Source organism: Mycteria americana, chromosome 4, assembly GCF_035582795.1.
Source record: "Mycteria americana isolate JAX WOST 10 ecotype Jacksonville Zoo and Gardens chromosome 4, USCA_MyAme_1.0, whole genome shotgun sequence".
Lineage (NCBI taxonomy): Eukaryota > Metazoa > Chordata > Aves > Ciconiiformes > Ciconiidae > Mycteria > Mycteria americana.
This window is the reverse complement of record NC_134368.1, coordinates 44,851,799-44,865,176: the sequence shown is the minus strand read 5'-3', so window position 1 is coordinate 44,865,176 and position 13,378 is coordinate 44,851,799. Positions and strand designations below refer to the sequence as shown.

The 13,378-nt window shown below is 36.1% G+C and overlaps 1 protein-coding gene across 2 annotated transcripts in view; it reads right to left on the bottom strand.

The window, feature by feature from the left end:
* The window catches only part of SPOCK3 (SPARC (osteonectin), cwcv and kazal like domains proteoglycan 3), a 241,694-nt gene that overhangs the window by 73,680 nt on the left and 154,636 nt on the right, over positions 1-13,378 (bottom strand). The gene's annotated exons all lie outside the window — the stretch shown is intronic.

Below are 13,378 nucleotides of genomic sequence, written 5' to 3'. Positions count from 1 at the left end.
CCACATTGGTTTTATTTGTATTATAAGAGCAAACAAACAAGGCAACAATATTCGTTACTGATAGGAAGCTATTAACAGTGAATTATTATAGAATTTATCACTTAATTTCTACCTTTAAGATGACAGTATACTAGTAAAAAGCAAAAAACAAATAAAATGGAAGGCAATTTTGCAATTTTGCACAGTGACAGTCTTTTCTGATATAGAAACAGATTAATTTGTGTGGTTCTGATCTGTATACTTACAGCTCCAATTTAGAAACCATACAAAAATTAACTAAATCTAACCAGGAAATGGAATTGTTGCTTCAAGCATATAAAAATAACATAGTTAAAGACCACATACACAGAAGATAACATTATTGTAAACATTGTCATTCTTACCGAAAAGCTGAACATTTATTCCAAAAGAAAAGTTTTTGACATACAGATCTTTCTGCAGGACATTTTGCCAAAGTAATATCAGGAAAAACACAAACCAAAACAAAAGGCGGGGGGGCGGGGGGGCTAAGTTAAGTATCTACAAAGAGGTTTTTCAGAAAAGGAAAAGAGGAAGATGGTTATGGAGAACACTTCATCCTTGAACAAAGGATAGAAGGTGTCTCATTAGTCAGGTAAGGGATATATAACTTAAAAGTGTAGGAGTTAGAAAATCAGCTCAAGTAACAAATAAAAACATGAAGTGTCTTCTATGCATCACAACACTTCAGAACAATCTCACCAGAATTTGTGTCTAATATTCTCTGATTCATCTTCTGTTTGGCTATCTAACTTCAGTTTAATGCAATTCCATTATACAATTATCAGGATTTCTGGCAAACCCTAAAGCTGAAGTTTCTCTCCTAAAAATGAGTAAGGGGTGGGAGCGCTGTAGCTATGTAAGAATAAAAGAGCCTCCTAAAAGACTGCACTTGAGGTTCCTACTAGTATGCAGATATAAGCACTGTGAATTTACAGAACTTTATCAACCTTTCATGCAGTCAGACTTCGAACCCTGTCATGCAGTTCTCCACCTAGCACAAGCTGAACTGAATCACCATATTGAAATAATACCATTTTGCACCACTCCCAATACCAAAAAGAAGACACATTAGAAGAGAAAGAAAAGAATACCTCAAATTTTGTACATTTACATAAAATCATCATTATAGTTCAGTTCCGAATGTGTTACCTTTTGCCGAAAAGGCATAGTTAAAGGACAATGAGGTTACAATAATTTTTAATTCTAACAAAAAAGAACAGATATGCTCCAATGGAAAGCTATATGAATAGCACTAGCATCTCATAAAGGACCAGAAAATTGAAGCGAAGCAAACAGCTCTGCCTGTGTTGACTATCAAACAACTGACTACCTTTTGGATCCCTGCACAATTATCCTGGCTGGACAGGAGAGTGCTTGCATCAGCCGTGATGCCCACCAGGCCTCTTTTCAGACAGTACATGACCTAATTCACATTTTAATACACAAAACAATCTTCAGAATTAGTAGAATGGATTATAGCCTGAATTTAATATATGTTTCTGTGGAAAAGAGATATCTTCCCTTTAAGATCTGAGAATTTTTATTGTTTAATCTTAGTAGCTTAAGGAGTGAAACCTACAAATACCTGTGCTTTAGGCTTTGATTACTCCTGTTAGTGACTGAACTTAATGCGACCGTCATTTAAAACTGAACATATAAACCCATTTCAGGTTTCTTTTACTGAGAATCAAAATATGAAGAGTGCAAAACAAAGGAATACTGTTTTTTTTCCCTGAAGATTTCTTTAATACTTTTCTTGAGAGTTTTTTTGTGTGGTTTGGGGTTTTTTTGTTTGGTTTTTTTTTTGTTTTTGGAGGGTTTTTTTTTTTTGTTTGTTTGTTTGTTTGTTTTGTTTTACAGACTCCAGTGCTTCAATTTCATTTCACTCTGTGCTGGTTTTGGCTGAGATAGAGTTAATCTTCTTCCTAGGAGCTGGTATAGTGCTGTGTTTGGATTTGTGCTGGAAACAGTGTTGATAACACAGGGATGTTTTAGGTACTGCTGAGCAGTGCTCACACAGAGTCAAGGCATCTTCTGCTTCTCACCCACCCCACCAGCGAGGAGGCTGGGGGTGCACAAGAAGTTGGGAGGGGACACGGCTGGGACAGCTGACCCCAACTGACCAAAGGGCTATTCCATGCCATATGGCGTCATGCTCAGCATATAAAGCTGGGGAAGAAGAAGGAAGGGGGGACGCTTGGAGTGATGGTGTTTGTCTTCCCAAGTAACCATTACGCATGATGGAGCCCTGCTTTCCTGGAGATGGCTGAACACCTGCCTGCCCATGGGAAGGAGTGAATGAATTCCTTGCTTTGCTTTGTTTGTGTGTGCAGCTTTTGTTTTACCTATTAAACTGTTCTTGTCTCAGCCCACGAGTTTTCTCACTTTTACTCTTCTGATTCTCCCCCCCACCCCACCAGGGGGGAGTGCACGAGCGGCTGGGTGGGGCTTGGTTGCCAGCTGGGGTTAAACCACGACACACTTGAATGCTGCTGAAGAAACGAGTAAATACTTCAAAGTTGCTCCAGCTAACATAATAGTTATGAGTTGTGAGTTTAGTCCTTTTGACTTATTTTTCTTTAAAGTTGTCTACTCAGCTATATTTGCAAATAACATTGTCCTTTTATATGTTAAAAAAACTTAATGCCCAACACCTGCCACAGGCACTGATACCTGAGTTAGTGAGTGCAAGGTCAACACATAACAATTCCAAATCAGTATTCCCATTCACAGGTATGCTAGAATTTTACACTCACTGAACTCATTTTATGGACAGGCAGGCACAGAGACAGATTCCTTGTCTCCAGAAACAAAGCAAAATCATGGTGCTTGCATAAGTCAGAAACGAAATCAATAGGCTGTTCTGACAATTTCATACCAGCAGCTAATGACACCAGGAATATAACCCTGATTCAAACCTCTTGTCCTTCTCCCCCAAATTAACAATGCACTGGGATATTGCAAAAGCAGCTCAGCTAAACAAAGACAGTTCAGACTTCCCTCAACGTTAGTCTCAAACCGGTAGAAGAGTGAGCAACATACCTGAAAAACTCATAGGAAAAGAAATCTGTGGCATACAGAATATGAGGACACGATGAGAAGTAGTGGTACAAAGGAGAGGTAGTGTTGGCAACAGTGATAAAATAATTTGTTTTGTGGGGAAAACATGTGAGTAGTTTAAACAGCAGAAAAAGACATGAACTACTATGTTATGTATAGCAATAAAATAATTCCAATTTATTTGGCTTTATTAGTGACTTTTCTATATGGGGAAAATATGTCATGAAATTTTCAAGAAACTCATTGTTGGATTTCACAATATTCCTTATTTATATTGGTTTTATCAACTGTTAACTCCTTGTGCTACCTTCATCATAATCCCTTATATGCATGAAAAAATACCATTTTATATATCTAGCGTTTTATCTTCTGATCTTGACTCCCCTCTCCTCTTAGCGTATCAGTTTTCTACACGGGAGTTTCACCGTGTCTCATTTGTATGTTTGATTCTAAGGATGCTTCAACTGTTTGAATTTTCACACATTTTGTTTCAAGACAGAAGAATAGGTGTTTCTGACTTCAGAGCAATATGCTGCACAGTGCTTAAAAAAAAATCATTTCAGTACAAAGAATATGTACCATGTCAGGGTCTCTTGGCAATGTATTTCAGGATGAAAAATTCCTCATTTCTGTACTGTCAAGTTTCCCATAGAAAAATGCAATTTGTTTACTCATATTCTTCTGCCTGTTTGAAAACCTGTTCAATCTTAAATGAACCCAACATTCTTCAACATTTGCCCAAAGTAGTTGTTTAGTGAACTAGAGACAAACAATTAAAATCTGTGGGAACAACATCAAAGACTGTCATCTTTAGACACGATTCGTGCAGCTTTACTGTTATTACAGTAAAGATTAGAATAGTTATATTTCTAGAACAACTACGACAGTGTATGTTATTTTAATATACATGAGCTCTGCTCTTAGAACTACTGTTATAGAGTTGGAAAGATTAAATGACAGTAATATATTTCATTAAGCTCTGCCACCTTCCATTCCAAAGTAGCTACCTGTCAAAGGCTGCCAAATGGATCTCTGTATATTGTACATACAAAGAGCCTAGTTTTGCCCCAAAATGGAAAAAACCCACCTACTTTTCCATGGTAAAATAATGAAAAAAAAATGAAAATACAAGGAAAAAACCCTATTCTTTTTGTGTGCATTTGATTGGCATGAATGGAAGGACAGGATGCACTTTATTTATTACATTATGTTCCAAACAATCCCAACTTCCCTTGTGTTTGTAAACCAAGTTCCAGGTAAGTATCATACATTTCCATATATACGTGTTTACCTTTAGAAAATCCCCAAAACATCCTCCTGTGACCAACTGACCTAATTTTTCAAGTGCGAATGACAGTATGCATGTCATGAATATATGGGGAGGACACTGATAAAACCTGTGACTTGGGAAAACTTTTTGATCACTTCAAATACACAGGAAACCTCTACAGAAAGGAGTAGTATGTCAGCACGAGTGTCACGCATACAGTGGCAAAATCTCTATGTTGAGCGAAAAAGAATATTCAGAGAATATTTATACAGTCTAGAAGTTCTCAAATTAGTTGAATTTGATATTTACATCCTTGAACACTTGAAGAACTGGCTGTGCAAACTTACAGCCATTGAGAAATTGTGAAGACACAAGATGTACTACTAGACTGGAAATTAATGAAAGATGAAGACAATAAATAAGGAAGGAAAATATGCTCTCAGAAATTATAGAAAAAACAGCTTTTAAAAAAGTTCGATTTCTGGACACCTAGAAGAAGAAAGGAGATGGACCATGCCATAGGGTTTTATCAGGCAAATCATAATAGATCTCGTTTCATTCTATGGAATAACTTCTAGAAAACAGAGATATATTAGATTGCAAGTACCTTAATTTTACCAAAGCTTGTCACGCTCTTTTACATTGCAGCCTTGTAAGCCATACTGGGAAGTATGCTATTTGTGTGCTCATATTGTCAGATGAGTAGAAAACTAGCTGAAAGTGATCCTCAGTGGCAATCAACCGCTCACTGTTAAAATGGAAGGCTACACTGAGTGGACTTTTGCAAGGGTAAGTCACAACCCTGGAACTATTCTGTCTTTTCATTAATGGCTTGGAAGATGAAATAAAAGATATCCTATTAAACACGGAAGAGGTTGGAATAACTTTAGAAGATAGGAATATAATAAAAATACATTATTGAAATAGGCTAAAAATATAATGTAATTCAATATAGAAAACTGCTATGTTCTACTCCTAGGTAGACATAATAATCACATTGGAAATACAAGCTACGGAACAACTGGGTAGACATCCATTCCAAAGGAAGAGTAAAAATCTAGTGATCATTATGAACAATTGAATGGTGTTTAAAAACATTACCATACCAGGATATATAAACAGGACTGCAGCCTACAAAACATGTAAAATAGTTCCATACAACTCTGGCAGCACTTAAAATAGAGCATCCTGTCCAGCTTCGTGACAAGGTTTCAAACAAGACAGGAATTAATTGGAAAAAGTCCAAAAAAAAAAAAAAGAGTAACAGGAATGATCAGAGGCCTAGAAAATAGAGTCACTGAGAAAGAGGCTCAAGGAGTGGGGATGTTCAGTCTTGAGAAAAGAGGATTCACATAACAGCTGTCAAATAGGTAAAAGGCTTCTGAAAAGAATATCATAATGAATGTTACAAGAAATACTTGGCTTAAATTGCTGCAGAAAAGTTTCAGATTAGATACTAGGAAGACTTTCTAATAATAATGATAGTGAAGTATTAAATTGTTGGAGAAGTTTATGGAATCTTAATCATTGTCTTTACAATCAGGATTAGATAAGTCTGTCAGGAATGACACCTGTGTAGTTTATCTTGCTTTAAGAAAATGGGTGGACCAGATGGCATCAAGCTTATTCAGTGAGGAAGTACAGGATAGACCTGCCCTGGGAATGAACCAGTGTCAAGAGACTATCGCTTGCATAAATCTCGTTCATTTGCTGGAGAGATGGAAAGATGCGTAATGAATGAACTAGGGAGACTGCATGAAAGAAAAAGAAAATAATGCTTATGCTGGTCCATGGTTCTTAGGTAACTTACTTCAGCAAAATTCTGTTTGGTACCAAGTGTATTTGTGCTCTCCTGAGCTCCTGAAAACCTGAGATCTGATTTGGGAACATGCTAAATATTTTCAGGTAAACTAAAACAAAAGTGAATTGAACATATAAATGCTTTGCAATGTGAAATATGAAAAAAACAATCCTTTAATTGGACATCTAAATCTCACAATTTTTTGCGCCCATCTATCTGCAGAACCATCTTCTACCTATAAAACAACACTCTCGTATCACACAGAGGGACTGTGTGTGAGACAGCGGAAATTAGTTACTATTTGCAGACTTCTCAAAATCTACAGGGACTACAGACATATTAAAGCAGATGAGGAATTTAGTTTAACTGTGTGGCTACTGTATAATAAAAGACATAAGACTGTACTGAACAGTGCAGAGAAAACACATTACTCATTAGATACAAGAGAGGTATGTCCATTCTGTGTGCTAAGTGAGTGAAGAGCCCTGTGGAAGAAACGGCAACAGAATTAAGTTAAGATTGCATTATATGTCTACCCAAAAAGAAAAACAGTGCTTGTGCAACATTAACTTTGACATTTCCCAGCATTTTATTACTTGGCTTTTTCTCATGCACTTAATTCTGTCCCTTTTTGAGAATGCTACTACCTCAGGGGCAAGATAACATATTTTTCCACAGTAGTACTGTCTTGTCAGGAATATCTAGTGGCTGTTAAACAAACTAACTAAAGCTAAGTAATGAGGATACATGCGATTTCTCTGGCAAGTAAGGAACAGAAGCTCATGCACTAGGTGTCTTCAGGTGCAGTCTGCAGATACTCCCTCCCATTCCTCCTTTCCTTCACCTTATACATACTGGACAGCTGGAGGCAGATCTGGTACACCCCTACAGTATACAAGTCAGCAGAAGTTAGCTGCCAGGGCATTCACCTCGATCTCCAGCATGTACTGCGCCCGTTATGTGCTTCAAGCCACAGCAACACTGCTATTAGCCCTTGATATTGAAAGACTGAAGTTAGGTCAGACACATCAACACAACCTTTCCTACCATATAAACATATATTCACAGTTTCGGATGAAGTGTGCATTGAATATAAATTATTTTAGAAATTTTCCTGTGCTGAGGTATATGACACTTTAAGAAATGCTTTCTAGAACACCATCACATTTAATGCTGAGCATTTAGTAAATTACTTTTTACACAACCAATAACTAATACCTATGCGACTGTAAAAAATGTTTCATCTTTGAAAGGTAACCGTCATCTTTAATTGTACATTATCTGCATAATGAGAGCTCTGTAGAGGGCCATGACTTCTTTGTGCATTTAAAATTAAACAGGGCATGGTATCTAATTCTAAGAAAAAAAGACTGATGAATAATTAAATTCAGATTCACCTAATAATTATTAGTTCATATGCTACAAATACTTCATTTGAATATATGCATCCATATAGGGAAAAAGTTAAGAGGTTTTTTCCTTATTATTACAAACTGTGGTCATGGATAATGATTCACACTAGCCAGTGACAGAGAAAAGAGTAAGAGGCCCTACTGCTGACTCCTCAACTCTTCCATACCCTTGTTCACTCAACTCTAACCAAACCTTCCAGTGTACAGAAGAGGAGAGTAAGCTATCTAGTGCAGATGAAACTGGGGAAAATCAGTAGGCATTGGAGAATTCCAAAATCTTACCACAACAGTCTACAAGTTGTATGCCACAGCCTTCTGCAGTGCTAACTACCAACTGAACATTCATAGGTCAAGCAGAGAAACCTAGCTGTAATAGTACAAACAAACAGAATGGCTGAGAGAAGAGGATTTGGAATATCACCTCAAATGTACATGTTCCTACCAAAAACGCTCACAGTTCTTCCTTCTCTGCCTGTTTTCTAGATGATCAGCAATGGGTGGTTAGGAGATTTTTGTATGATGCAATCAACAGGATCTCTGAGAAAAGAGCTCTTGTTAAAGTACCACAACAACAGATGCTGAAGAAGAGAATGAAGTGTTAAACATGTCTTCCAGTATCACCATGTATCTTATTGGTAGAAACATCTCCTGTAGAACTCCAAATTCATGCATCAATACAGATCTCTGTTTTCTCCCCGTTTTTAGAACCTGTTATCTCTGACAGTTGAACAGGTAATCTGTGATTACCAGTACTCAGTACTTCGTGCTTTCAACTTCATTTCAAGCTATTTTGCTTACTCACATTCCCCATTTCTTCACTTTATCCCCATTTCACAAAGCTTACATACATTCCCCTGCTCAAAACTTTGCTTTTACTGTATTTTGTACAAATTGCTATGTGAAATTTTGGCCTCAGATTTAAGTCCCTTGAAGTAAAATATGTAAGAAACTACAATATGCTTTAACTGGGTTGGTGATTCCTGTCACAAATCACGGGGACAGGGTTGGCAGAGTATTGATCAGGTTATATTCCAGGTCCAGTTCAACACAGAGCATGACTTGATACAGAGTATGGAAGAGAGGTAAAGGCCTGCTTGATGCAAGGGGCCAGTTCCAGGCAACGGCTGGTACTGCTGCTTTGTGCAGTGGTGTCACTTTAGGTTGGCTTAAAACGGAGGTGAAAACATGGCCAGAGTTAGTGACATTAATGTGGTAAACCTAATTTTGAAATTATTATGCCATTTTATAATTCTTAACAAAAAGCAGCCAAGAAGGCATAAGTAGTTGCAATATGGAATTTTTAACTGAAACCAGCTAGATGTAATGCCAAGATACCAAATCTTCAACTAATTCAAGCTTTAGAAACTAAAAATTAATGTGCAAATTTATCTATGAAGTATCAACCAGATCTATAGATGCCTTTTTGTCCTGTCAGCAACCTGTTAATCATATGTATTACCTAGCCAAACAATAGGAGTTTGGGTAAAAAGCTTTTCAGCAAACAAGTATTACTATTTAAAATGAAAATAACAATTAAAAAATACTAACCTTAAAGACACGCAACTAGCATTTTGATCAGAGAACAAAAAGAAATGTGCCTATTGAACCAAGACTCTGAGCAAAGAAAATCTTTTGTGGTTGAAAGAGAACTGATGATACATTGTTTATAAAGCTATGAACTGGAGAAAGCAATTTACATGACAAAATGAAAATCTGTATGCACAGTTTCCTTCCTTTTCACCTCTATAGCTCTTGCCTGTTTTCTTCAGCACTCTGCAGTGCAATGGCATAACAAGAAAAGCCTGAAATCAGGTCAACTAGCTATTTAATCTTTTTCGTACACCTTAAAAAACATATTATGTCACAGAAACATGCAGATAGATACCTACTGGGATTATTTAAATTAGGCACCTACCTGTCTTTGCTTTCATACTTAGAGGCTTTTAGAGACACATGCCGCTTAGGAGCTTCTGAAAATGCTTCTAAAGACCTATCTGCTTTTTAAATCAGCCATCTGAATTTTTAGGCACCTACTCAGTTCGGTAAATATATACCTCATCATCTTACTCTACACATTTTGCAAACAGGTAAACTAATATTTTATACCATCAAATGAGAATGTAAAGCTTAGTTAATGCTAAATGACAAAACCCTGTGATATCCCTACTTGAAACATATTATTTCCAGTAAATTAAAAGTATTAATAATAAAGCTTCTAGTCATTTTTTGTGTAAAATAATGTAATGTATTACCTCATATCCAAATTAATATTTCAATATTCCTTGAAGACAATAAATTCTGTAAAACACAAGATAATTCAAATATAAAAAATATAAAAATAATATTCAGAGAGTGTTTTAAAAAACCTGATTAACAAAAGGGGTAAAAATATATAACCATATTACTCCTACCTATATTATTCCTTCTGATCTTGGCTTATTCCAAAATTATAAACACTGCTGCAGTTTGAAAATACAGTAACAGCTTATTGTAAGCATGCGTAATATAAATAATTTCTCTTTCTGACATATAGAAGCCTATACTTAAGCCTATAAATTCTGGCTCTTATTCAGAGCTCTCACCCATATAGTCCAAATTTCAGCACTTCATCAGGCTCCTTCTTTCAAACTTCATCATTTTTAGCAGATCCAAGCTAAATCCAAGCACAGAATGTCACTCAACACTCTATGTACACGAGATCCCTGGTGTACCTCATTGCTGGCATTCATAGTTTTGTAATTTGGAGAAAATTTATTGAGACACAGAAAAAGGAATATTGCCCAGACAAAACTAACTTTACATTTTTCAAGTTCCCACTTCAGATTTGAAAATTAATATTCAAAGAAAAATTGAAAATGTGAGCAAAAACATTCAATTCTCCTCAGCCATCACCTTAAAAACAGCTGACTATTTTGGTTCAAAATCAGCCAAGAAAGATCTTCACTGATTTTCAGCTGACATGCAAATTTCTGAATAATGGCAACGGTAAAATAAAAGTAACGGCAAAGGTATAAACCCTTATAATAAGACACAAATGGCTTGTAAAAGCATGGAATTTTTTGTTAAAAGAAACTGCTTATTGCTTATTAACATGCATTATCACTGTATTTTTAATGTGATATGGTTTCCTAAACCATGCTGGCTGATTGCATCAGTAATTAAACAAATTCAATTTATCTAATTGTATCTAAGTTGAAATATTTATAGTTACATGTGAGCTAAAATAGCATCTAAAGGGCGTGCTCATTAGTCTTCAATTACAGGAAAAATAATGAAAGCGATAAAAGTAATGTGCATGGACCTAGCTAGTCTATGCTGGTTATCCCGTCCAAGTTTCTAAGACATTTAAACTATACTACGTCAATCGGGGCGGGGGGGGGGGGGGGGGGGGGGGGAGAAAGCAAAAATAGAAATTCTGTATAGTTACGTAATGTACATTTAGGCGAGACCTTCATCAGGGCACTACAGAATCACCCTTTGGATCCAAAGTTAGATACACCTAGGCACTCTCAGTTCTCTTACCATCGCATTGCCTCTACAGCTCTCTACTCTTTTTTATCTACACCTAAAAATGTATGCTAAAATTCATCTGAACTCAAAGTACTAGATTTTATTTATTAAACAGTCCAAAATAGGAGGCTACATGGCTACATGTGCTGCCACTGGAGGAAATGCTTATGCAATTCCATGTTCATAACGATTTTCATCCTGTCAGGGAAGAAACATGCTGCTGTGCAAGTGGCAGTTAATACTCCAAAGCATGGCTGTTTTTCCCTGGATTACATGTATCTCTTTTTGAACTTAAAGAGACATATCTTGTGTACAGGCACAGAGACCTGTGCCTAAGTCTTTCTACTTGTTGCTGTTAGTATTTAATTTCTAAAATATACAAAAGATTTCCCTGTTCTGTGTCAAACACATATGGATTAAAATCAGGAAAACAAAAAGCCAAGTCTTCATATGTCATGTTCTGAATGAAGAGCTAGAGTGGCAAATTTTGCTACACAAACTCTTATTTTTCTCTCCCAGTTAGTCCGTGGTGGTCTATGATTTTTCATTTTTTTTCTGAAACATTGCTATGATGCACAGGACCTACTTCTGATACTCAAGTCATATTTTCAGATCCCTGTCTCCCCCTCAGTTCTCATCAATGTCCAGATCTGTTCTTTCTGGACCTAAGTTATTTTACTTTCATACTTTTTGTCTTGTTGTCTCAAGGTCTCATCCAAGAGTACATCTATTTGTTAAGAAACACTTGGTTTCACCTTGATCTCAAGATTAATGCAGAAAACCAAGCAAGCAAGCAGAGCAAGTAGGAAGGTCTTAACTTGTGGAAGAAAGGTCTATTATTATTTGCTGCTTGTAAATTTAGCAGAAATTGACAGCTTAAAAGTCATTGGACATGTAAATAAACAGGTTGGACAGTTCTCTTTGCTAGAAATGACTGAAGTTAGGATAGATCACAACCACACCCCTGAAGACAACTGATGAATGTAGAAAGAAAGCAGGCTTCCTGAAGGACTCCATAATCTCAGGAGAACCTTAAGGATTTTTTTGGAGAGCTAGCTAAAACATTTTGAACATTTCTGAATATCAAGTATTCACTTCTTCAAGGCTTTTTCTTCCTTGTTGGTTTGGTTTGGTTTGGTTTATTTTCCCCAGGAGTGAGGGTGGGAGGTGTATATTAACGCTTCAAAGAGTCTTGAAGCAAACAGGAACTTCACAGCAACACCCAGTGTTGTAAAATTCACACAACCCAGAAACTTCCAGATGCGTGTTTCCATATGTGGCTTTGGATATTTTAAAGTGACATGATTTTGGGAGGGAAGTGAATGTGGTTACTAGGCACTACATTAGAAAAGTTGAATCCCAGACAGTTTTCTGTGGTTCAACTGAAGAACTGTATATCCTACAGCCATAAATTTAATATGCCTGAGCTGTGGTAACATGTATTTGTTTAGTATCACAATGTTTAGTATCACAATGCTCAATGTGTCTTATTAAAGCCCATTAAATAAGATTAGTATGCATATAACAGAAGACTACACAAACATCATCCCCCTTTCAGTAATAATTTTAAAATTCTAAGTTACAGATGTATTCTAAGCAGAGAATCTTAAGTATAGAAAAACATAGTATACTGGCATTAGCGCATCAGAAATACTGAAAACTTGAAGGAATATTTGAACAATGCTGATATGTCTGAAATTGTTTTCAATTTCCTACATAGTAATCGGTTCACGCCTACAATACTTCATTGTGAGCTTTTCAGAATTACAAATTTAAAAAAAAAAACAAACAAGAGAGAAACTTGGAAGATGATTCTTTAATGTTACAGATATTCCATCTCATTGACATCTGCTAAATTACTAGGACTGAAGCTTTTCTTTTTCTCTGGGACAGCATAATTAGTTTATAGCACTGCTGGTCTAAATTTCTGTTATGGTGTCTGATGGTGCTACTTGAAACTTCACAGTATTTCAGTTTCTTGCTAAGTGCAAGTGTGACCTAAATAAACAGTATGTAAGAATATTTTTTTAGAAGCTAAACACTTTGTTCTGTTTGATTACTAAACCTAATTGCAAGTTCTAAAAAATTTTCATTTGAATAATTACATTTTTTCTAGTAATTTTCACTTCATTTGCAGTTCTGTAGCTTTTCAAATGTTTACTGTTCTGTTAATTGCTAAAGAAAACCAAAATGGCTAAGTAATGTTAAGTACATCTTCTTTTGTGTCTGCTACATCTATGTTGTTCCAAAACCCTTCTTAAAGGGAAAAATAGAATTAATTTTGAGAAAGATTAAAGATTCAGA